The sequence below is a fragment of the Syngnathoides biaculeatus genome, chromosome 11 (genome assembly GCF_019802595.1).
Source record: "Syngnathoides biaculeatus isolate LvHL_M chromosome 11, ASM1980259v1, whole genome shotgun sequence".
In the NCBI taxonomy this organism is placed as follows: domain Eukaryota; kingdom Metazoa; phylum Chordata; class Actinopteri; order Syngnathiformes; family Syngnathidae; genus Syngnathoides; species Syngnathoides biaculeatus.
The window spans coordinates 16,442,803-16,465,717 of NC_084650.1; the positions used below are offsets into that span (position 1 = coordinate 16,442,803).

At 42.5% G+C, this 22,915-nt stretch overlaps 1 protein-coding gene across 1 annotated transcript in view; it reads left to right on the forward strand.

Moving 5' to 3' along the window:
• lingo2 (leucine rich repeat and Ig domain containing 2) overlaps positions 1–22,915 on the forward strand; it is a 270,223-nt gene that overhangs the window by 110,269 nt on the left and 137,039 nt on the right. Inside the window, exon 3 of the mRNA XM_061835769.1 lies at positions 11,672–11,771. The gene's annotated coding sequence lies outside the window, so the exon portion shown is untranslated. The remainder of the gene's footprint in view (positions 1–11,671; positions 11,772–22,915) is intronic.

Genomic DNA, 22,915 nt, shown 5'->3' on the forward strand with positions numbered 1-22,915 from the left:
TGTCATAGCGGTGGTGATAAACTCGCAATCTACTGTAAAGTATGTAATCGTTAATAGTTGCTCATTATGTCTTCCTTCACGAGCTTACGTCACGTCCAGTCTAGTGGATTCAAAAGCGCTATCATAAGCGTAGTCTTCGCTTCCAGAGCATTCCAATCACTGCGTCTTTGTCTCCGGGGCTCGTCGTACATGCGTCATTGTTTCGCTTTAGCCCCGCAATCACAAGTGAGCTCGGGCGGGCTCTCCAAAGCCACCTCACGACGCGGCCGCTATATTTCCATAAATCTGCCTCGACGCAATCCCCTTTTTGATCGCGTGGGCTCGGCGTGACGGGTCTGCCCCGCGACGTTTCCGAGAGATGGACAAATTGAGCTCGGGTGCCTCGGCGCGGAGGGAAAGCTCATCACTTTTAGCCCAACGCTGAGGATTATGCAGTCAAAGAAGAAATGTCGCCCTTGTTTCCAAAACGCCGTTATCGTCGATATTTTCCCAAGCTTGTTCTAGCTTTATTCGCCGGTTGTTGTTTACTGCGAGGGCCCCGTCGTGGAGGGAGCGTCCAATTAAGTCTGGAGCTGTTGGCACATTGCGATCGCAACGGGATTGCTGGTGTCAATCCTAATCTGTTCATCGCTTGTGTAGCGCGGCTGTTTCGGCTTCGAGGCCGGCACTTTTTTTTTAATCACGTTACTTAACTATATATAGTCCATGTGCGCTTTAGAGAAGAAAAAGATCTTGAGAGAATTAAAGTGCCTGTGGGGGGGGGGGGGGTGAAGGCACTGTAGTTAAGGAAACCTGATAAAATACAAAACTCTATCGTAAAGTAGTATTAGAACAGCAAGATAACACCATAAGGAAAGAAACTGCTCAGGCAGATCAATGACATTTTTTTTTTTTAAATCTCGTCTGTGAATAAGCTTAATGAGAATTGACGAAATGCTTAGATTTTATCCAATCATATGCTAACGTACAGTCGAGATAGCTCAAGTAGAGAAAGTGTGAAGGCAAATTGGCGAGGGTTTTACAATCTTCCCCGCCGCCTGATAATAATAATAATAATATAATAATAATAATAATAATGGCGTATCCGTTCTGGTAAAAACTGATAAAATGCTAACACAAAACTTGATACGCTAATGTATGACAAAATTGTAAGATGATGTGGACAAAAGTACGAAAGCAGATCCGTGAGGATTTCATATTCTGGCTTGTCGATGAGCAGTGAGTTGATCGAATATTTATATTCTATTCAGAATGCCAACATATAGCTCGATGGCGCGATGATGTGAGAAAGTACTTTGGTAGATCAATGTGGAATTTTTCTCGTCTTGTAGTTAGCTAGTGAGGTATTTGTTAAAATGCTAACATGCTAACAGTCGGTATGCTAACAAGTAGCATTATTAGCTGAGAAAGTGAAAGCAGATCAACGGAGATATAACTAGATGGCAATGAGAAGGGATACAAAGCTAACATAGCAAAATGGTGACAAGAAAAAAAATAATGAAGGATGATGCATATTTTACATTTTGCCCTGTCAATCAGGTACTATGTCGAATCGAAGTTGATAGCATGTAAACATTTGGTTTGCGAACACATCGTTAAGCTAGCACTTTCTTGACTCATGATGAGACCCATTCAATATTTTACAGCTCGGCCTTAAGTCTGGTACTATGTCTAAAGAGAACTGATCAACTACTAAGCGCTGGTATCACAAATTCAAATGGCGGTCTAGTGTGTGTGTGAGTGTGTGTGTGTGTGAGAGTGTGTGTGTGTGAGTGAGAGAGTTGGAACCCATAGCCACAGTGTCAGCGTGTCCTTGAGCAAAACATTAGCCACGCTAAATGTTCGGGGCCAGCGACAGTACTTGGCGACCATTTTTTAGTGTCCTTTGATTAAAAGCAATCAGACGCGACCCTGAGGGGTAACAATATGATTGTGTTTAATCAGCCATCCAGTTTGCTCTACTATTGCTCTATCGATCGCTTATGTGAATTATGACATTGTCTCACTTCTCTGACAAAACCATCTTTTGAAGGCAATTTTTCATCTTCGTCGTTTCCATCCTCTACTTGGATCTTACAGTTTTTAAAGGTCCACGTCCGCTAACAAACAAACCGCCACCACTTCTACATTCACATTGCTACTACCACTATTACTTACTATACTTACTATTAATTACTATACTTACTATAATAATACTACGACTGCTACCATTGTGACAACCAATAATGTGACTACTATCACAGCCACTACCACTCTTACTGCTCGCGCTAGTACTCTTAGTAGTACTATTAGTAGTACCATTACTATCAGTACAACTGCAAATTATTATTATTATTATTATTTCTAATGCCACCATTAATAGTACAAATATCACTTTTACAAGTGCAACCACAACTACTACTCTATTTCCATTTCTACTAGTACGACTACAAATCCAACCACTACTAGACCTGTTAGTCGGACTACTGCTACCATTGCGACTACCAATATTGTGACTACTATCACAGCCACTACCAATCCGACTGCTAAAAGTAGTACTCAAATACCACTACTATCAGTACAACTGCAAATTATTATTATTATTTCTAAGACTACCATGAATAGAACAAATACCACTTTTCCAAGTGCAACCACAACTACGACTCTACTTCTATTACTACGAGTACTACTACAAATCCAACCACTCCTAGACCTGTTAGTAGGACTACTGCTACCATTGTGACTACCAATACTGTGACTACTATCACAGCCACTACCACTCCGACTGCTAGCACTAGTACTCTAATTGCACTACTATCAGTACGACTGCAAATTATTACGATTATTTCTAATACCACCATTAATAGTACAAATACCACTTTTACAAATGGAACCACAACTTACTACTAGTACTACTACAAATCCAGCCACTACTCGACCTGTTAGTAGGACTACCACTACCACGGCTACCAGTACATGCACCACCATACTCTGTGACTACTAGTAGTAGTGCTGTGCCCAAGACTACACTATTCGAGCTTTGCCCGAGACCAGAACTCACCGAGCCCAAGAGGAGAAGGTCAGGTCAGAGATATACGGGACGCTTAGTTAGGCCAATAACTGCTGCCCTTTCGGCGTTTACACACAGTCTTATTTATTCTAGCAGAAGTTACAAGCCATATTTGCGGTGGACTGGGTCAGAAAGGACACTCGCTTGTGGACATAGTCTGGATATCATCTCATATTGTGGGAGTTCTGACTCATTTATCTTATTTTTGTTTCATTTGTCCAAAAATCAAAAAAAAAGTGAAGCTGCTGTCAAATAAAGGGTCCTAGATCTCATTTCCTCTCTTAAAGGGGAAATCCAGTGGGGGCACTAACAGTGTATCCAATAAGTCACGTAATATGTACCCGATTTTGACAATGTGATGTTAAATCCTCTCTCATTTAAGAGTGTTTTGAGAAGATTTTTATCGACAATTACGAATTTTCAGGGGCGCTGCCATTTTCACGAGTCACATGATCTACGTGGGCGTATGTGACGTGTACCGTGCCGTTCCAAACGCTGGATTACATGGGACACCATTATGCCCAGCGCCGATTTCTGGGATTTATCCTTATTTGATGAAGAAATAGCAGTATCGGTTGATCGGGAAGACGGAGGAATACTTCCATACAGATTTGAACCTGTGGCTGTAATTAATGTTGAATATTCGGATGGTTCCTCAGGCGGAATGACGCCGAGTCTGACTACTTGGAGGCCTGCGCGCGACATAAGTGCGTAAACAAAGGTTCCAGGCGGCGGAGGCCGTTAGCCCCGGACGCTGAAGCTAGGCTAAAGGCCTCCGCCGCCACCGAACGCAGGCCACGAGCTCCGGTGGCGGGCCGCGAGCTGAGCTTCAACGTCCAGGGAGGCCTTTAGCCGAGCTTCGGCACCCCGGGCTAACGAAGCGGGCGGCGGCGGGCCATAAGCCGAGGCCGTTTATCCCCAGACGCCGAAGCTCGGGTAAAGGCCTCCGTCCCCTGAAAGCTTGGCTTGCGGCTGCCGGCCCAGACCTCCCAGGGGCCTTTGTTTACGCACTCATGTCGCGCGTAGGCCTCCGCGTAGTCAGACTCGGCATCATTCCGCCTGAAGAACCATCCGAATATTCAACATTATTTACAGCCACAGGTTCAAGTCTCTATGGAAGTATTCCTCAGTCTTCCCGATCAACTGATACTGCTATTTCTTGATCAGATGAGGATAAAGGATAGGATAAAATCGGCGCTGGGCATAATGGTGTCCCATGTAATCCAGCTTTTGGAACGGTACGGTTCACGCCACATACACCCACGTAGATCATGTGAAAATGGCAACGCCCCTGAAAATTCGTAATTGTAGACAAAAATCTTAACAAAACACAATGAAATGAGAGAGGATTTAACATCACGATGTCAAAATAGGGTACATATTACATGAACTATTGTATACACCGTTCATGCAAAGCACTGGATTTCTCCTTTCAGCGTTATGGACATGTTTGCTCAATGACTGAAACTTCACCCCGCTAAAAAAATTGATGCAATTTGACCAGCACCTCTCTTATATCTGTGCATCCCGACACATTTGAGCCGTGAGAATATATTCTCTTAAAGCCCCCAGTGGCTGAAAGTGTGGCTTTTTCAAGCCAAGATAATGAGACGCTCTAAAAGCGGTCATGCTAGCTTACCATCCAAAGGGAAATGATGCATTTTCTGGGTGTAGGAACAGCTAGCTAGCTAGCGAACTGATGCGAACAAAAGCGCTCAAGTTCTTAATTAGTGGGGCAGGTTGTACGTCACTGACCCCCGCCCCTGCCAAAGAAACAAAAAACTGAAGTCTTAAATGTGTATTTTGAAAGAAATCTCTGAATTCACTTTAGTATTGTTTTGGCTCTCATTAGTGCAGGTGTACCTAATGAAGTGACGAGTATGGCGGCAAACCTCCAGCGTAGCTCATTTGTTTTGAGCGTCACAGCAGAGCTAATATTAAGCTCACCCTATCCCTGTTTTTTTTTTTTTTTTAACTTTGTCATTATTTCCGTGTTTCCAATTTAGCCGGGTGCCCGTGTCTCTTTTGTCTGGCTTCCTTTTCTTGAAACCTTCTTTAACCTTTTTCCACCCCCTTCTTCTTATTGTTTTATCCAAACTTTACGCCGCTGCCTGCGAGGAAAAGTTTGTCCTGACTCGTCGCTGACATTTACATGACCTTTTGAACCAAATCCCCCCCCCCCGTCTTTCCGTACCATGTCTTTTGTCTTCCTTTTTCTTTTTCTTTATCCTCCTTTTGCCTGCGAAACACACCGCCGAGATGATGAATTAGCTTCTTTTGTAGTCTGTTTGAAGAGGCGCAGATAAAGAAAAAGAAAATCACCGAGGGCTCTTTAATTCTTTTCATAAAGACTGTCTAGCGCTCGAGGCTTAGTTCCTATCATGCTAAATTCATGTAGTGTCGCATGTCTGTTGTCTTTGGACTGCCGCTGAAAGTAATAGCATGTTACAGTGTAATTACTGTAGCTGTGCCGCACTAATGGAGTTTTACCCGATATAATCTATAGTCCTTGCACGCTATCCATTAAAAAAAAAAAAAAAAAATCTTCCCTTCTTTAAACTTAACTCCATACAGTGAAATGAGCCAGGGTGGCGTTGTTCATAGCCGCCGCCGTCCGCGATGAACAACACCGCCGAGCCGGGCCGCTTTACGGCGTTGTCGTCGCACGCGGCTGAGTGCGGCATTGTCGGCAGCGTTCTTCAGAGCCGCCGCTAGCCCAACGCGGAGCCTTCGCCGGCGAGGCCGACGCCGTCCGACCCGCACATCGACACATTTAGCACGCCCGTTATACGTACGCGGATCTTTTGTTACGTTATGAGAGAGCGATTACGTGGTCCACACCAAACTATTATTTTTTTAAATGATATGCGGATCACTTCTAACTAACAACAGACTCCCGACAGTATGTTTGACGGTATGTAGCGTACTCGAGAGGACCCGTGGGGGGAAGAGGTCCTTTCTCCTCCCGCACACGACCGAACCACCTCTCCGCCCAATTTTTTTTTTTTTTTTTTTTTTTAGTCGCTGTATACACACCTACCTGTCATTTGGAACCCACAAAGCTCTCGTCCTCTGCACCCGTGCAATCCATTTTTCACGACGAACCGGGTCTCTTGCAAATTTTTGAAGTGTAAATGCATCCTCACGAGTGTTCAAGCAATGTCCAGCAATGCAACGAGCCGGCATTTTGGCTAACACGAAGGAACAAGGAGCTACCTTCCCGGAGGTAAAACTAATGGAAACAAACGAGTCCACTTGGGGGCGCCGCTGTCCTTTACGTCACTTCCTGCTTCTTCTCGAAAACAAATCCCTCAAGAGGATTTTCATGGCGGGAGTAACAAAAAACTGTATACGTCAAAATCATGTTTTGCGGTGGAGAACAAAACGCATGGGTCCATGTCGGCTGCCGTTTTTTCTCATTAATAAGAAAAATCATGCATTTCATGACAGTGGCCCTTTAAATTCATCTATTCAGGAGCATTTTAAATGAGACGGACAAGTAATTCAATTTCAAATGTGCTAAAGTTTGTTGTACCACCATAGAGCACATCGCTAGCGAAAGGCTGAGCCGTACTGCGTTTGTCTACGGTGTCTGCGTGTGGCTAGTGTAAAAGCATGTCCTTTACCTTACAAAAAAAATATTCTGTGGCCTCCCCCCAGAAAAAAAACATTGAATACATTTTTCCATGACACCGAGTCTAGTCACCGTTACACGATAGCAGATTACGGACCGCGAGCGTTGTATTTATCTACAGAACTGGGCCATAAATCGCATCAAAGCATGTACAGTAAAGAAGTCTGAACCCAACTGTGATGCAGCCGGAATGAAAGCACACAAGCCGCCTCGTAAATCTGCCGTATTCTCTCGGAGTGGCAGTAAATCAAGCAAACCTCTCTTGTGAACCGACACCTGTTCAGTTCTAGGAATGAGGGGGGGACGGGGGACGGGATGTTCCCTTGAAGGACACAGAGACGCACGAGTGACTTGAGTCTTGTCGACAGCCGCGGTCTTCTGTTTCCCCAGCGAGGAACCGCGCTCGATGGAATTGATCCGACTTCACGGCCCCGTCGCTCATCTCAGCCCGGTCCTATTTAATTAGGGGCCGTCAAACGGAGAGATGACCGCCTCGCATACCTTGCGGATGCCCAACTTTGTCCTGCCCCCCCCCCATGAATATGTTTGGAACACACCTGGCAGACGTCGAAAAGCAATCGTTAAAAGTACATAAAATTCTGAATTTAATCGGACTCTGACACATTGTTAAAAATTTAAAATTGCAAATGTTAGTGCCATACTAATGATCTTTTTTCTTTGCGACCATTTCATTTCCACAACGTTGCAATTTCATTCTTTTTAAAAAGAAAAAAAAATCATTTTAATAAGGTGGGTTGAAATGGTGCCGTTGCACCGATTTTTCAATGCAAGGACGAGCTGCACTTTGGCTGCGTATTAGGACATGATTTGAATCTTAATTTACTTTTTTGTTTCAATGAATTTTTCATTCATATTTCACAATTTAGGAGGGTGATTTTATTCATTTTTTAATTATATTTCTTCTACATTTTATTTGTGATTGATTTCATTTATTTTGTATTTCTATATGTTTCATTTTTTTGGGTAGTTATTTTGTTTATTACTCAGTTATTTTTTTAAAAAAAGCAATACAATGTACATTAAAAGTAAATATTTTTAAACAAGCACATGATGAAACTAAAATCTAATTTAATGATATGATAGTTACTAGATAACAATAAAAACTGAATGAATTTGCTTTACTTTTATTCAATTGTAATTTCTTTATATTTTTTTTCTTTATAGGTTTTTTTTTTTCTTTCATTAAGTTTTTGGGGTCTATTTGAATTTTGTGAGGGGGATTCCCGAACAAAAAAAGATAAAATCATATAATCAAAATTATCAAAATAAATAAAACCTTTATAAAATGTATAGTGCAAGAAAGATTTAACTATATATCACTATGAAACTGAATAAATTATATTTTTTATGTCGTTATGTTTTTCCAGGGTTATTTTGTTTTTACAACCTGTTTTTCATTTCATTTTTGATTTGGTTCCCTAAAATGTTTCAATTTTTTGAACAAAACCAAAATGAAAAAAATTCCTAATACATGGGGAATGAAAACCACAGCAATAGTTTAAAAAATTCAAATAAGTATATATTATGTAATATAAATTATACTATGAAATGGAAAAAATATATAGTAAAGGTAATGTATCTTAAATGAAATAAAGTGTTATAAAAATCTGCGCCAGGATTTTTCAATCTGAAATGTAATAAATACATATGTAACAAATGAGTAGTCTTAATACCAGCAGCCATTAACCCCTCTTGAGCCATTTTTGCTGGTCTGCCCTCTGATCCTTTTGACCGTGTCTTCCTCTCCCTGAGCCATGTATGAGGCCTCGATTCCGACCCTTCGGGGAGCTTCATTAAACCTTTTCTTCAATTAACCTGCCTCGCAAATTACCGCATAGCCTCGCACTCAAATTACTCGTGCTGGTGGATCAGCAGCCGCCCTTGTAAAGAACCGCGGAGACGGACGTGTTGATTATCGCAAATTCTTTGATTAATTGCGTCTTCGAGCAATTGAGGGAAAAATGACGCGCATAAATTAACTGCAGTGAGCAGAGGCGTTGTTGATTAAATTAAACGTTTAATACAGAACAGCGTAAATATTTTAATTTGAGGTAAGTGGAACATTAATAAGTTGAAATGACACAGACAAGTGTCACTGTTTGAACAGTCCAAAGTAAATATTTATGTAATGACTGAAATATTTTTCTTTTTGGGAAAGGGCAGCAACGGTTTGACTGCTTTTTAAGGGTTTAGGGCAGGGGTCACCAACATGGTGCCCGTGGGCGAATGGTAGCCCGTGAGGACCATGTAAGGCGCCCGTGACCTATGTTCTAAAAATACCATAGGCCACAAATTTACTATTATTTGTGCTTTAAATTCTGAATCTGACTTGCTTAGGTGAATGAACATTTTTAAATACCTGTGATGTCATTTACTACAATAAATTAAAACAAAAATATTTTATGTACGTTTAATGAACTGAGTCAGAAATTTGCCCCAAACAGGTCACGTAGCCCTTCGTGCTCACGATATAGCACTCAGCCTCAAAAAGGTTGCTGAGCCATGGTTTCGGGTTAGGTAGAGGAAGCTGAGCCCTCCCAGCCTGAGATCCGAGGTAAATGCTCTCAGTCCTCTCAGGACAGGAAGGAGGTGCACGGTCCATTCTCCTGTGGTCCCTACGGTTATGGTTAGGGTAAGGCATTTAGGGTTAGGGTTATTTTTAACGAGAAAATGACAAGTGCAGCAATAACTGTAACAATGCGGGCATGTTCTAAAAAACGTACACATCACATTGATCCTTGAGCATTTTTGTCGGATTTGGTATTTTCTCCCAGGAAGGAGGTGCACGGTCCGTTCTCCTGTGGTCCCTAGGGTTAGGGTTGGGGTAGGGGTTAGGGTAAGGCATTAGGGTTTATGGATGGGGTTAGGGTTATTTTTAATGAGAAAATGACAAGTGCAGCAATAACTGTAACAATGCGGGCATGTTCTAAATAACGTACACAAAACATCGATCCTTGAGCATTTTTGTCGCATTTGGTATTTTCTCCCCTTTTCCCGTCAAATCACACCTTGTGCGACTTTGCATAACCCACTTTTTGACAGCCATCCAGTTGTTTCGCGGCCAAATCCCCCCCAGACGCAATCGATCAGGGCATTGACAGGTTCGCGGACGATAATCTCGGAGACATCACGGCCGGGGGACAAACAGCTTAGCCGGCTGGGACACGTCAACTGTTTTTTTATTTTTTGATTTTTTCTCCGTGCTGTCAACCTTCATCAATCCCGTGTCAATATGTCAGCGTCTTGGAGTTTTTGACGATTTTCAAACCGTTTTCTGAAATAAGACAATTTAAAATCTGGTTGAAAAATTGAATGGCCTCCCATTTTCTCTTTTTAACTTGATACATCGGGTCAATTTGACCCACGAGAGAGAGAGAGAGAGAGTGAGAAAGAGGGAGAGATAAGCGCGTTAGGCCCTTGACTAATTTTTGGTGTACCTAAGAAGCAAAAGTAAAAGGGGGGTCAACTGTGTTTAACAGGATGGTTAAAATTCAAAAGTTCTGGAGTTGTGTTTTCAGGAGCTTCTCGTGTCTAATCCAAAATGGTTTCGTGATCAGATGACACGCGACATGATCGGTTAAGCGTGTAGCGCAGGGGGTCGGGAAACCTACGGCTCGTGGACCGTATCTGGTTCTTTTGGTGTAGAATATGGCTCGAGGAGCCCTCATCGCGACGTACTGTACAGTGTCATTTCCGTCACGTAGGCCAGTGATTTCCAACCTTTATAGCGCCGAGGCACTTATTTTACAATTGAAAAATCCCACGGCACACCAACAAAAGTAAATGTCACCAAAAATGGATCGATTAGTGACTGTACGTACATCCTAGCATCTAATAGAAGAGGATTTTTTTGTTCGGTCTGTCATTGTGCCTCACTGGCATAAATAGTTGAATATACATTATTTCTTGGAAATAAACATGTTTTTTATTCGCAATGACATAAAATTGGATAACCTCCCACGGCACACTGTTTGGGAATCACTGATGTAGGCAGCACAAATGAGCAGAGACGGTTTGTCCTAGCGGGGCTGCCGTAGTTCACCGTAGCGGTCGATGTGCGCAGGCGCAGAAGGGTCCAACGCAGAGCAGGATGCAACAAATAATTGTGCAAACGATCGCTTAAAAGAAAAAAAGATAGGTAGGTCTACAGTTTTCGGCAAGACTGGACAGTCTTTCACAGACGGAGGAGTAGACCAAAGCAGTCGCGCCTGACGTTGCCAATGAACTTTTTGACAACTTTTCGCATGAAAGCAAGATAATCAAACGAATTAAAGACACGCTATTGTTGGCGAGAACTGTTCGCCATCGTACCATCGCGATGGCAAATCAAATTGAGTTACGTTCACGATTAACGGAGGGAAGTCTCAACGCATCCATGAAGATTAAGCTAACGACCTATTAAAGACTATAAAGCCATCAGCAAAACCCTAAGTCACATTAATGCGAAGAAATGTTTTTGGCGTCATTGGTTATTAACATCATAACATAAGACTTATTGTCCTCCAAAAGTGTTGGTTCTACGTAAATGCTCAAATACACCTGTATGTAGTTTTTAAAATATCGCATAACTCTTTTGAAATTGCATTTTGGCATTTATAGCTGTGAGGCTAAAAGGTTCTCGATCTCTAGTGTACCAGGTTGATTTTACACATGAACGGAACCAGAGGGTAAATAAAACACAATAGTGGTTTTATTCAGTTTTTCGCGTCATACCTGAAAAAACTTGTCTTCCCGCGTTGGGGTCGACGACACGAGGACCCGCCGCGGTTTTGCCGTGTTTTTGGCGGAAAAAGGATCAAGTCGGCCACGCGAGGACTGCGTGTTTTGGTCTCCCGCGCTCGCTCGAACTGACATTTTTTCCTGGGTTGTTTTATTCCGGATGGCGGCGCATTTGCAGCGGCTCGGTTGGTCCAAGTGGGCGAGCTCACTCGCTGCGTCGCCTCTCATTTGCTTCTGTGCTCTTTTAGCCCCCGGTCAGGAACCTGCCAGCGACGTCCCACGCGGCCCAGGTCTTGACTCGACGTCTTTAACGGTCGAAGAGAATTCCGACGTTGGGAAGCCTCGCAGGTACGACAAGACATGCTTGGTTTTTTTTTTTTTTTTTTTAACTTTCTGTTGTAATTTATTGATATGCTAATGATGAAACGTGCACTTTGAAAAGTTTTGAATACAGGCTATCAACAGGCCTGTGTTTGGGTTTTAAGATAGGATTCAAGATGTTGTGTACATTCCTCAGGTGCCCGATCAAATTTGGTGCTGAAACATTTAGATGCAATCCTCACGTCGTTCTTGATTCGGGACCAGATTGCGAATAAATTCTGTTGTTTGTCTTGGACACCACAAAGTAGTCCCTGAAAAAGTTTTTTTCACCGACATCATTGGGGAAAAAAAACTGTATTGGTCATCAGATAGTTACAGTACTACGCCACAAGACACATGACAAGGCAAAAAAGAAAGTACTGTAATTCCCGGCTTACAGAGCGTCCCTGGTTATAAGCCTCAACCAGTACATTTGTAAAGGAAATACCATTTGGTACATACATACGCCGCAGCTGTGTAAAAGTCGCAAGCGCCCACATTGAAACACCAGATATTTACAAATAAAGACGGTAAACAGAGAGTTTAATGCTAGCGCCGTCGTGCTAATGCTAGCGGTAGTGACACGCTAACACTAACAGTAAGAGCGCATCTGGTTATAAGCCTCAACCAGTACATTTGTAATAGAAATACCATTTGGTAGATACACATGGCACAAATGTGTGAAAGTCGCAAGTGCCCACGTTGAAACCCACATTGACGCACAAGATATTTACAAAGATGGTACACAGAGTTTAATGCTAACGCTGCCACGCTAATGCTAGCGCTGCGCTAACGCTAATGGTAGTGCCACGCTAACAGGGCCGGTTTAAAAAAAAAAAACATGCCGGTAAAAATCACAGAGACACGACAGTAACACGCTAGCCCCACGCTAACAGGGCCGGACCGGTAAAAGTCACTTCCTCGGCACATACACTCCACCGGTCTCACTCTTACCTTTTCCGGTTGTCCCCCTGCAGCTGTTAGAAAAAATGTACAAATTAGCCACATCGCCGCATAAACCGCAGGGTTGAAAGCGTGTGAAAAAAAGTTGCGGCTTATAGGCCAGAAATTACGGTAGCTTTTGGATTCATAATGTGAAGGCGACTTGGAGTAAAAGTCTCGCAGAGCCGATCGAGGTAATTAATCCTATTGACAAATTATGACATAAAACCAACCAGACGAGAATCATAAAATGCGGATTATCGTCCAATACCTTACTTTATAATCTATTTTAAAGCTGAATGGAAGCCAGTATAAGGACTTTAGAATTATAGTTCTATGCTCTGACCTCTTTGTCTTGGTCAGAACCTGAGCTGCATACTACAAAAACTGCTGATTGTTCCAAATGTGTATATTTGGAACTATTATGGTGCGGGCGGCACGATGGATCAGCCGGTAAAGTGTTGGCCTCACCGTTCTGAGGTCCCGAGTTCAAACCCTTAACCCGCCTGTGTGGAGTTTGCATGAGCTCTGTGTAGGTTTTCCTCCGGGCACTCCGGTTTCCTCCCACATTCCAAAAACATGCAACATTCATTGGACATTCTAAATTGCTCCAAGGACTGCGTCTGTTTGTCTCAATGTGCTCTGCGATTGGCTGGCAACCAGTTCAGGGTGTACCCTGCCTCCAGCCCGTTGACAAACTGGGATAGGCTCCAGCACTCCCCGTGACCCTTGTGAGGATAGGCGGCGAAGAAAATGGATGGATGAATGATGGATCTTATGATGCTGTCTTGGCCACCATTTGACAATAGACTGAGTCTCGATGGGATAATCCCTGGTTATATAAAGGTTATATAAACTGAAATAACTATTTATGATTTAAGGAATGATTATGGTGTGTGATTAAACAAAATGATGATTTTCTTTTTTTTTTTTTTTTTTACGTAATATACGACAACAACTGCCTCGCCGTAATGTTCTTTATATTTTTTTAAATGATGTAAAATTGCTCCGGAAGTTAATTTCTATAGATTGATAGAGTCTGCAATAGTGACTGATGCATAACTTTTGGCACCAATAATCATTGAAATAAGAAGTCATCCATTGGCCCAGTTGCTCTGCTGTCACACCAGTTAAACCAGTATTACCACTGCAGTCTCGTAAGTGGACATTTTCACATCACTTTAATCTATCCTAATAGCTGTTTTATTTGCCACAAATCCCTCATGAGATTTTTTTTTTTTTTTTTGCTCTAATGCCGCCTTTGGCATAAACAGTGTGACTGGAAATAGGACTCTGTGACTCACAGATTAGTTTGATGCTCAGAATGCTAACTCGGAACACTGAAACGGGGACAGAGAAGAAGAGAATAACAACGGCGACGTCCGCAATCTGCACTCGATGGACGCGACGTTCGCTGCGCCTTCGCAAAATAATGGCAGAAAGCAACTAAAATGCTGAAAGTTGCTTCTCCATTTTTGACGCAAAGTTTAAATATTCCTTTTTTTTTTGTGGAAGAGATTGATTAATTTTAAAAACGCATATTTCAAGCGAAGGTTGCAGTTTCACATTTAGGTGGGGGCAGCTGGTGAAGTGTTGGCCTCACAGTTCTGAGGTCCCGGGTTCAATCCCTGACCCGCCTGTGTGGAGTTTGCATGTTCTGCGTTAGTTCACTCCGGTTTCCTCCCACGTTCCAAAAACATGCGACATTAATTGGACACTAAATTGCCCCAAGGTGTGATTGTCTCACTGTCTCCATGTGCCCCGTGATTGGCAGGCGACCGGTTCAGGGTGTACCCCGCCTCCTCCCCCTTGACAGCTGGGATAGGCTCCAGCAATCCCCGCGACCCTCGTGAGCATAAGCGGCGAAGGAAATGGATGGATGAAGTCAAGGTGGGAGTTTCAAGCGCAAATTAGGGTTTTAGATGTGTTTGAGTCAGGTTTAGAGTTTCAAGGAAAGGTTAGGGCTTCAAAATGAGTTTTACAGACCAGGGCTTTGGTTTAAAAACCAAGGTTAGGGTTCAAATCTAGATTTTAAAATTGGTTTCACATTTCTAATTATGATAACAGAAATAGGATTCCAAATTAGGCTTTCAAGCAAATTTCTGGGAAGAGGGTTTCAAGCATACAGGTGGTTAGGGTGGTCGCTGATGGTGTAGTGGTGCACACGCCTGACTATGGTGCGGGCGGCGTGGGATCGATTCCCACTCGGTGACGGTGTCGATACCTGCCCTGCGACCGACTGGCGACCAGTTCAGGGTGTAGTCCGCCTTTCGCCCGTAGAGAGAAAGGATAGGCTCCTGCTCTCCCGTGACCCTTGTGAGGATAAGCGGCTTGGATGATTGATGGATGGAGGTGGTTAGGGTTGGTTAAGGGCGTCAGTGGAAATAATAAAGGATCAATACACGCGTTTCTTGAAAGTCACACACCCGTACACACACAAACGCGACACAAAGCCAGTCCAGAGGCCATCGTCACCCTGCTCACTGTCGTTATTGTCACGGCGACGGATGTTCTCGCACTTGCCAAGGCTGTTCTCATCTGCCAGGGCCACGCTTGAGTCAGACACCCAAAACGTGTTCGGGAACCTTGTGTGTGCGCTTCGATGCAACCTTTACAATCATCAATTCTCGTTTTTTTTTTTTTTTTTTTTTTTTGCGGACTTAACTGCGTGCACCGTCGTGACCATCCCCTTTTACACTAAGAATGGAGAGTTAGTACGCAGGCAGAAATATTTGATGATTTCTCGCTGAAAATAAATATGAGAAATTTATTTTCTGCTCTTTTTTTAAAGACTATCCTGAAACGTACAATTTGAAGGTACCGTAATTTCCGGCCTGTAAGCCGTGACTTTTTTCACACGCTTTCAACCCTGCGGTTTACGGGGTGATGCGGCTAATTTGTGCATTTTTTTTTTCTAACAGCCGCAAGGGGGCACTCGAGCGGAAAACGTAAGAGTGAGACCGGTGGAAGATATGTGCCGAGGAAGTGACTTTTACCGGTCAAGCGCTAGCGTGTTACTGCCGTGTCTCAGTGATTTTTACCAGTATGTGTTTTTTTTTTTTTTTTTACCGGCGCTGGTAGAGAGGGGCTAGCAGTAGTGTTTAGTGCGGCGCTAGCATTAGCTTTAACGCAACGTTGGTGTTAACCTGGTGATGCTAGCGTTAAAGTCTGTTTACAGTCTTTCTTTGTAAATATCTCCTGTTTCAATTTGGGTTTCAATGTGGGCAATTGTGGCTTTTACACAGCTTCGGCGTATGTATGCACCAAATGTTATTTCCTGTACAAATGTACTGGGTGAGGCTTATAACCAGGTGCGTCCTGTAGGCTGGGAATTACGATACTCTTTAAACATGTGCTTTAAAGTTACTTACGGAGCGCTTTATGCATATTTGAAACATTGTTTATGCATACCCTTAAACGTACTCTTCAAAAGTACTCTTTAAACTAAGTATTTTGACATACCCTGAAATTGTACGCTTTTGAACTTTTAAAAAGTACTCTTCTAACCTTGATTTTGAACGCACTCGAGCGTACAGTTTATTTTAGTTTGTTCAACCTTTAAACGCGACTGAGAAGAGGTTCTCATTTGCAACTCCAAGCAGACAACCGAAAACATTTACTGAAAGCAGTGTGACGTTTGGGAACCAAGAGGTGAATAAAATCGCTGGAAGGGACAGTGCGGGTGGTGGTATGCATGGTGAGCAGAGAGGGAAGAAGGGGCGGTGTCTTAGCAATGAGTGTTTTATCCTAAAAACTGGATCTGGCTCGTCTTTTTAAGTTACTGTTTGAACACACTTTTCAAACACAATTTGAACTTGAAAATATATTTATGACTTTGAACCTTCCTTTTGATGCTGGACTTTGACCGTACTCTTTAAATGTACTCTTTACACGTGGTCTTTAAATACTATTTTCAAAGAACACTCATCGATTTGAACATAATTGTTGATTGTACTCTTTGAACCTACAGCCAGGTACTTTTTAAACATGTTCTGTACTTGAACTTGTACATTAAGCGTAGTCTTGAAAGTCAGTTTTCGAATGTTCTCTTCTTTCTACCTACTCTTAAAACATATTCCTATTGAAGTTATGCTTTCAACATATTCATTAAATTGACTGTCAAATATGCTGTGATTACTTCAATCAAGCAAGCAAGCAAGATTCGAGCGGCGCTTTCATGCACATGAAACTGGTTCATGAAACATCCATGTGGTATGCGGTTGTGTATGACCACCATATTTTTCTTTGACATTATGCATTTCCATCTACGTTTACGGGGTTAACTGGAGCACAGGGAGGAGATTAAGAATGAGGTGAGGAGAGATTTGTGTCACTTGCCACATAAGTGTCCAGGAAAGTCCAACAGAACCCCGGTGCTGGATCACTTTTTTTTTTTTTGTGGGGCAAGTGGGGAGATTACTCCGGAGATGAGCATAATAACATCTCTTGGCACGTGGTGGATGTTTTATTGATAGCTCTGCCACAAAATGGACACATCCACATGACGCACATACAAATTTAATACAAGGGAGATATCATGGAGCATGCATTGAGAAAATGGGCAAACACCGAAATTTGTATATTTTGTGATATAGAGCAAGATTCTGTTATATTGTGTCAAAATACACTATTTAAAGCAACCAAAAGAATAAAATAAGTGCAAATTTGAAAGTTAAAAAAAGTAGCTGCTATAATAAATGTATCAGCTTTTGCTTGTAGCAAGATACAGTAAATAATCCCAAAAATGCAATGGAATTTGGTCCTCAACATAACATCTAAAAGAATTATATAAAAAAAATGACAAATACAAGTCCAAATTAAACTAATGAAAGTACAAAATTGATCTACTGTAAACACAAATTCATGTGAAGCAAAGAGGCTAGGATAACAGTCGTTCATCCATCCATCCATTTTCTTTGCCGCTTATCCTCACGAGGGTCACGGGGAGTGCTGGAGCCTATCCCAGCTGTCAACGGGAAAGGAGGCGGGGTACACTCTGAACTGGTTGCCAGCCAATCGCAGGGCACATGGAGACCAACAGCCGCACTCACAATCACACCTATGGGCAATTTAGAGTGTCCAAAAATTAATGTCGCATGTTTTTGGAATGTGGGAGGAAAACTGAGTGCCCGGAGGAAACCCACGCAGGCACGGGGAGAACATGCAAACTCCACACAGGCGGGGCCGGGATCGAACTCGGGTCCTTAGAACTGTGAGGCCAACGCTTTTCCAGCTGATTCAACCGTGCCGCCGCGAGGATAACAGTCATTCATAAAAATTTAAATCAACAACAATAATAATAACAAAAGAAATATAATTATATAGTATCATAATATATATATATATACACACACAGTGTATATTAATAATTGTTAATAAATCAAATAATTATTATAGGAAAGCAATCCTCAAAATTAAATCTCTACACATTTGTTTAATCTTGCAGAAGTAGTTTGGTTAAAAAAAAAAAGAATTTGGGGTCTTTTGAACAAAATGTGACTTTTTTTTTTTCATTTGATATGAACCATATCTTTTTTTTTTTCTTTCTTTTTCAATTAAAATGACTCAATAAAACAAATGATTCCATGTTTAACGGTTGAGTTGCACTTAATGGCCGCGCACTTCAATGCATTAAACTAAATGAAAACTTGAGGTTTCTGTTGGTCCCCGGGAAAACAATTGGTCATGATTGCTTCTTCCTCACAATCTACCCAAACAAACACTTAGGTGCCAGATGCTCGTTTGATGTGCAACGAAAACAACAACAACGATTCACGACGAGTGGACTTAAAACCCAAACATGTCAGTGATCAAGGTTGCGCTGTCAATTAGCTTTTTTCTGACGTCTTGGAAAAAAAAACGATCTTAAGCCTAATGCAAAATAGACAGAGAGACAAAGAAATGACATATTTTAGTGGGGGAAAAAAAAGACTGCTCGAGGCAAAGAGCGACTAATGATGTCTGTAATTAAAAAATATTGTCATTGAACGCACCACGGGCTGCTCTCCCATCTGTTCCTTCCTGATGCTTTGGAATCTTGTGGTGAGGTTTTCAAGCCCGGGTTGGGTTCTGAAAGGAGCGTAAATCAGGATTTTAGTCTTAGAAGGAATCGTTCGGATCAACTGGATGTCTTTTGTTCTTTGTTCGGAATGTCATACTAAGGCGACACCGACTGCCAGAGACCAGTTCCTTGTCTTGTTACATACTTGGCTTTGAAAACTGATTCCTATTCTGATTCAAGCATTTCTGCTTCCAAGTACAGGTTTCACAATATTGTTTCGAGGAAGGTGTTGGGTCGGAAAGCAGGGTTTTAAGAGTTCCAAACTCGAGTTTGTGTACATTACAATTTGAAATTAGGCTTTCCAGTCAGGGTTGGGGGTTCTCAGTTAGGTTTTGAAGACAGGTTATGGATTGAAAGTAGGGATGAGAGTTTCAAGATGGAGTTTGGGTGGAGTGTCAAAGTGCGGTTTCAAATCTGGGTTGGGGTTTTACAGCACTGTTTCAAGCCAGGATTGGTTTTTGAAATCTGGGTTTCAGGTTTCAAATAGGGCAAGAGTTTCAGCCTAGGGTTTGCGTCATCCAGTTATTTCCAAGCTAGGATTACGAATCAGAATTTAGAATTTTATGATTTCAATTTGGAGTTTTAATTCGGAGTCAAGATTGAAAGCCAGGATTGTGATTTTGGGGAAGGGTTTCAAATGTGCATTTTCAAGCAAGTCTGGGTTTTAGACCAGATGGACTGGTTAGAATTTCAAATAAAGGTCTCAAGCAGTGTTGCGTTTTGAAAAACTAGCGTCACGAGATCCAGTTAAGGTGTCAAAGTAGGATTTCAAAATAGGCTGAGGGGGTTTCATGCTCGTATTTGGGCGGTCCATTTCGTTTCAAAGTACAGTTTCCAGTTAGATTCTAAAAGTTGGTTTTCAAGACACAGGTTGGGTTTTTGGTTGCAGTTTCAAATTGGGGTTTTAAAACAGGGTTAGGATTTGGGGAAAGGGTTTCAGATGAAGGGTTTTAAGACTCGGCTTAGCGTTTCAAGCTAGGTTTTCATGCCAGACATTTTTGGGGTTTCAAAGTTAGGTTCGAAGCCAAGTTCCAGTTTAAAACTAGAGTTGGGATATCCAATTGGAGCTTCATAGTGTTTCGAGCCACGGTTATGGTTTTGGGAAAGTTAGGTTTTGTGCCATTTTTTTTTTTTGTCAAGCAGTTTGAAAATGTGGGCTTTGTGATTGTTTGCAAACACTGCAACTTCCGAGCATGCACAACCAGGACAGGTTTCCCCCTTTGGTCAAGTTGTGCAACTGGCCTTGACTGTGACCACGCGAGAGCAGAGCGCCTCTGGCTGGAAATAGAAATACCAAAACACCACTTTCCCCTCCTCCCGTGTTATTTGTTTTGTTTCTGGAGGAGCGATATCAATGATGTCATCAGCAACTAGTGGACGTCAACTCAAATTTGATCATATTATTGCGATGAAAAAAATATCATGCCCGGTGTAACCCCTTTTCCCGCTCTTCTGGAGTCAAATTGAGGTCAGTTGACTGAAGCTCACATTGCTGTGCAGCAATCATAAATTCATACATTTCAATAATTGAGTGAGGTAAACAAACAAAAAAAAGTGCAAGTAGGGTCTGTACTCCCCTCAGCTCTGGCTTTGGGCACCAAGGCAGTTGTTGGCCCACTTCATCCGTCACATGAAATTCTCGTGAAGGCGACATCTCACCTGACTGCGCTTCGACTTCCGCCTCACAAGATAGCCGATTGCCCGTCAATCTACACAACAGTCAAAGTCAAGGTTAGAATTCCAAGTTAGGACATCACCTTGGCTGGAAACCCAACCTTGAATCGTCGAGCCTGCTTTGAAAACCCAATTTGAACCCCTAACCGTGCTTTAGAAAACTGTAAACCAGAAATCGAACCGGACTTTGAAACCCCTAACCCTGGCTGGAAATACTACTTTGACAAAATTAATTGCAACCCCAGTCTTTGTTTGAGATTTTCACTTGCAACCCTTACCATACCTTGAAGCCCTAATTTCAAACCTTACTTGTAACGCGAAGCCTCGTTCGAATAAGATTGTACTTTGGAAATTAAGTCTGTTTTGAAACTTGCCTAAAATTCCAAAAGTCTAACCCTGGTTTGAAACCCTAACTTATGGCTTAAAGCCTTAATTTGAAACCCTTCTTTGAAACCCCAGCCCTGCCTTAAAATCTTAATTTAAATACCTGCTTTTACACCCTAGATTGAATTGCAATGTTCATGCTGTCACGAAACCCCGCTTGGACCCGTTTCTTCACTTCTTTATCACACGCTGAGAGTGTGGTAAGGAAGTGAAGAAACGAATCCAAGCGGGGTAGAAAAGTTGGCGGAAGGTGTCTAGTGTTATGTGTGGTTAGGGTTATGGCCATGATGTACGGATTAGAGACGGTGGCAGTGAAGAAACTACCGGAAGCAGGACGTGAGGTAGCAGAAATTAAGATGTTGAGGTTCTCGCTCGGAGTGAGCGGGTTGGATAAGATTAGAAATGAGCTCATGAGAGGGACAGCCAAAGTTGGTTGTTTTGGAGACAAGGTTCGAGAGAGCAGACTCGGATGGTTTGGACATGTCCAGAGGCGAGAGAGTGAAGAAAATGGTAGGAGGACAGTAAGGATGGAGCTACCAGGGAAGAGAGGGAGAGGGAGACCAAAGAAAAGGTTGATGGATGTGGTGAGGGAGGACATGAAGACTTGTGGGTGTTAGTGAGGAAGATTCATGAGATGGGCTTAGATGGATAAAGATGACAGGCTGTGGAGACCCCTAATGGGACAAACTGAAAGGAAAGGAAAGGAAAGGAAGAAGAAGAAGAATGCTAACCGATCTCAAATCCTTTGACTGGCACTGCATACTGAACAAAACTGGAGCCATACCGAGAACTGCTTCTAATATTTTGGTTCATTTACCGGCTAGCCAAAGTTGGATGTTTTGGAGACAAGGTTCGAGAGAGCACACTTCGATGGTTTGGACATGTCCAGAGGTGAGAGAGTGAAGAAAATGGTAGGAGAATGGTAAGGATGGAGCTACCAGGGAAGAGAGGGGAGAGGGAGACCAAAGAAAAGGTTGATGGATGTGGTGAGGGAGGACATGAAGACTTGTGGGTGTCAGAGAGGAAGATGCACGAGATAGGCTTAGATGGAAAAAGATGACACGCTGTGGCGACCCCTAATCGGGACAAGCCGAAAGGAACAGAAGAAGATGCTGTCTTAAAACCTCCATTTGGAGCCCTAACTATAAACCACTCATTTGAAACATTATCCTCAAACGCTAACCCCCATCTTCAAACCCTAAAGTGAAAGCCCAAACCTATCTTAAAAGCTTATTTCAAAACCCTAATTTTAAAATATTATTGGAAAAAACATTTTTATTAGATTAAAGGCAAAATTTAAAAAAATGAAATAAAGAACTGGCAGAACCCGCAAAATGCAATGAAATAAAAACATTTGACTCGACCATCCGAGAAATTGCCTGGAAATGAGGCCTAAAAGAGGTCAAGCGCGGGATGAACGCGTGCGCTAGTGAGGCGGGCGCGTTTCTTTAAGTGGAAACATCCATCAAGCGCCAGATGTTGCCTCGCCGCGTTATCGCATTGCCTAACAGTTGCTTTTCTCGCGCCGCTAAACGGAGCGCCTTGTGCCCACCCAGGCGTTCGTCTTTAACGGCCGATTCAAAGCCGTCGTGTCCAGATGCTGCAAGTCGCGTTGGATGGGACTAAAGTTCAACTATTTTGAGGAAAAAAATTGAATGCGAGCAAAGTCCAAATATTCACTAAAGTAAAACGTGTGCTAATATTAGAATAAGCAATACCAAGGACATTTTTCCACCTTCTAGCCGACACAGGAGAAGGCTGAATCACCTGCATGTGTATTAGGGATAAGTAGCACAATGGCAGCATTTGATTGAAAATAACTACACAACTTTTTTTTGCAAGGGAGGCCTTTGGGGCCCAAAAACAGCGGGGATGCGTTCAACTATGCTGCGGCCCGTCTGGTGACATTCACAATTTTGGGAAACTGCATAAAATAGCAGCGACTGATGGCGCTGTGGGATGTTCGCACACGCCGGAAGGAAAATCGCAACATGGAGAATCACGTCACCTGAATAAAAATGTGAAACATTCAAGTTAAGTCTTCTCACTCAGTACTGTAAAATGTGGACTA